Raw genomic sequence first — 3,920 nt, forward strand, 5'->3', positions numbered from 1 at the left:
TCAAAATCTCTACCTTTCAATGTTTGTTTTGGTGGGGAGAGAGGAGCTTTCAAGGTAAATTCATGTCAGTTTATTTAGATAACGACTTTATATGTCTTTGATCACTCAAGATGTTTGAATTGTGTTAGTCTTAACCACAAATTCCAAGAATGGAGAGCTGGTTGAACTCAACAGGTGTTTATTTGAGGTTTGTTAGGACAGCAGCCCAGGAGTATATATATCCAAGAAGCACTTGTGTTCTTGTGGACTACAAAATGGGGGACCTTTGTACAGGCCAAAACTGCAAGGGTACATGAATTTTTGTCAGTAATTAGGATTGGAGATTTTCCTAATACCTAAATGGAAAGTAACCATTAAAAATTGTATGAAAGTTTAAAAAAGTTAAGGATCTTGAGAATAGAAAACCACCCTGGGTTGTCTGGTAGGCCCATTGGAATCACAAGTGTCCTTGTAAGAGAAAGTCAACAGGATCAGAGATTGGAAGATGCTGTGCTGCTGTCCATGAAGATGGAGGAAGTGGTCATGAACTAAGGAATTCAGGTGGCCTCTAGAAACTGGATAAGACAAGGAAAAGGATTATCCCCTAGAGCCCCCAGGAGAAACGCATTCCGGTTGACACCTTGCTTTAAAACTTCTGACCTCTAGTACTTCCCACTGTGGCAGAGCAGATCAAGGATCCAGTGTTGCCACAGCTGTGGCTTGGATTTGATCCCTGGCCCAGAAATGTCCATATGCCATAGGTGAGGCCAAGAAGGGAAAGGAAAGTCTTCTGACCTGCAGAATCATAAGATCATAAATTAGTGTTTTATAAGCACTTACATCCACCCCCATAAGAATTAGGATTAGAGATGGCAAGATGTAAATGTGCTTGTTAAGCAAGGATTGGTTGGGTTAGAAATGATTGTGTATTTGCAAAGGGGGCAGGGAACTTTGAAAATACAAGATTGTAGGTAGAAACTACTAGCATATATTGTTTTGAAAATGCCTGGTGGAATCTTTACGTTTGACACAGGTCAGAATTTAAGTTTCAGTGATGCAGGACATGTCTGAAACCACATCCACAATGACCACCTGGCTCCACTTTGGATACCTGAACCATGATGCTTACTCCTTTTTGATTTGTAAAAGATCTTAAATATGATGGTGTCATTAACTGTTTTATGTATGAGTGATGGTAATGCTAGCACAGTACATGAAAATAGTTTAAAATCTTTCATTTTCAAGGCCAAAGTATCCTAGTGTTAGATATAGTATTACAAGAAAAACATGTTTAAAAATAAAAAAGGTATGGTACACCTTGGTTGTCCTTAATGTGATACATTCCCAACTGGTTATTATTTTGAATCTATAGTTATGAGCCTTTTGTGGCATCAAATTATTTGTTTCTATGGTTCTCAATCCTGGCTGCACAGTGAAACCTTTTTTTTTTTAATCATCAATATTTGTATCCCAACTGGCTATGATTAAACCAGAATCAACATTGGTGACAGAGAAAACAAGGCTAAATGACAGGTTATTTTTTATCAGTGGGCAGAGTGACCTCAGAATAGTGTGCAAAGTGGATGTGACTGGTGTCTTTAATACTTCAGAGAGGCATGAGTTGAATTAACAGCAATTGGTATAAAAGCTTTAGATTTCAGGCTCACAGTGGTCTAAGTAGGAAGAGAGGGCATCATGGATCTGGCTGTGGCCCTGGTGCTTGGTCTTTTCTATCTGCTTCTTCTGCCACTCTGGAATCAGAGCTCTGGGAAAGGGAAAGTCCCACCTGGCCCCACCTCTCTCCCAATTCTTGGAAATATCCTACAGTTAGATGTTAAGGCCATCAGCAAATACATAAGCAATGTAAGTAGTTTTTAATACTCCTTGAGCATCTTACAAAGGGTAAATAAATTAAGGCCAATTTTAAAAATAATATTTTTCCATTTACCCATATGTTAAAATAGGTAAAATTATTTCTATAGATTTTGATATTCCTCTTGCTTTTTTAGCTCTGTCATTGTCATAGATGGAGAAGCAAAATAGTTTGTTTTGTGAGTAGAGAGATGCTTAGGTCTGTATGGTAGAATCCAAATGATAAAGTTGGAAAAAGTGGGAGTATTGCTTCCCTTTGTTTCACAGCAGGTTGCTGTGATTTGGGGCTAGAGGTAAATGGTTGGTGACGAAGTTTGTGATAAGACATTTATTGTAGATATTATGTGCTCTATAACTTATATAAGCTGTGTGTTTTGTTCAGGTGGCCATGAAAATAGAACTTTTCTGAAAAAGCAAATCATGCCTGGTGTTAATTCATGATAACAGCATTCATTTGGATTCTGTAGGAAGCTGCTGTCTATACCCTATGAATGCTGCAGGATGGAAGATATTGTTCTTTCATGAGGATGCTGCATGTCCAGGACCTGCCTATATGATGCTTGCTTGCTTTCTGTGTTAGTAATACCATCAGATCTAAAACTAAGCTGGGCATTAGAATTGCCTGAATTTACTTATTTTTTAATAAAGAATTGTACTATAGTCGATACCTTGCTTGTAGTAACCTGTAATAGAAAAGAGTCTGAAAAATTGTATATAACTCCATCAGTTTGTTGTACACCTTAAACTAACACAATATAGTAAATCAACTGTACTTCAATAAAAAAATAATTGTGATATTCCTCATAGGGCTAAGGAATCAGAATTCTCATGGGGAGTGCTCCATAGGTGATTCTGAGGTGGTCATCCCAGTGTTTCTTCAAAGACAGGCTTTAAGGATTGATATTTTGTTCAAGGATCAGAGGTTGAATAAGGGTTTGAGATTTGAATCCTCTATATAGTATCCATGGGATGTTGGATATTAGTTGAAATTCCTTGACCAAGGAATTGCCCCTAATTTATGTGGGGAAAAGGAACTTGCTGAAGGTGCTCATATGGGGATTAATTGCAGTTTGTACCAATTACCTGGACCATTGCCTTGCACATCACAGGACATCCATAAGCCAGAGCTATCATCATCATCATCATATTTATGTATTAAATTCAGAAATAGTTTAGGCTATATGTGGTAGAATAAAGACATAATGGTAGGCTGATAATACATTCTGCATCAGGCCCAATATATGATCAGATATTGACTTCTTTTGCTCTTACATGCATCGCCATTCCCAGCTCTCAAAAGCCTATGGCCCCGCATACACTCTGTATTTTGGCATGAAGCCAGTGGTGGTGTTCTGTGGATATGAAGCAGTGAAAGAAGCCCTGATTCATCTTGGAGAGGAGTTTTCTGGATGAGCCAGTAACCCAGTGTGTGAAAAATCTAGGAAAGGCCTTGGTGAGTGTGCATGTGCACATGTTTGGCATTGGTAATAAGATTGGAGTGGGTGAAAGAGAGGTATGTGAAGAGGCTCCCAGCAGAGCTCAGTCCTTCTGCGAGGCTTCCAAGTGTCAGCTCACTCCTCATGGCCTAGGCCTTCCCTTGTTTGGTTCCCTTCCTGGTAGGAATCATGTTCAGCAATGGAAAGAGATGGAAGCAGATCTGGTGCTTCTCCCTCATGATGCTGTGGAACTTGGGGATGGGGAAGAGGAGCATTGAGGACGGAGTTCAAGAGGAAGCCCTCTGCCTTGTGGAGGAGTTGAGAAGAACCAATGGTGGGTGAGTCTATGCTCTGTAACTGTGACCTTAACAGATGCTCGCTCTCTCCTGCGACGTCCTTGGAAACATTTCAGGGGCAGCCACATCTTCCATATAGGCTGTGGTTGTCAGCCCTCGTGTGGAGGAGGGAGCGTGTGAAGCAGAGCCAAGGGGGCTTTTGAGTATCTATGCTTCTCGTGTGTGTCCACCCCTGATGGTGCACACTGTGTGGGTACAAGGGTCACTTAATCATACTTTACCCTGACTTTTGTGTGTTTTCAATCCAGGATTCACAAATTATAGTTTGAGACATTTC

At 40.1% G+C, this 3,920-nt stretch overlaps 1 pseudogene; it reads left to right on the plus strand.

Moving 5' to 3' along the window:
• Window positions 1-1,674: 1,674 nt before the first annotated feature.
• LOC125115479 (cytochrome P450 2C18-like) lies at window positions 1,675-3,629 on the plus strand (annotated as a pseudogene).
• Window positions 3,630-3,920: the final 291 nt, after the last annotated feature.

Source organism: Phacochoerus africanus, chromosome 15 (assembly GCF_016906955.1).
Source record: "Phacochoerus africanus isolate WHEZ1 chromosome 15, ROS_Pafr_v1, whole genome shotgun sequence".
In the NCBI taxonomy this organism is placed as follows: Eukaryota; Metazoa; Chordata; class Mammalia; order Artiodactyla; family Suidae; genus Phacochoerus; species Phacochoerus africanus.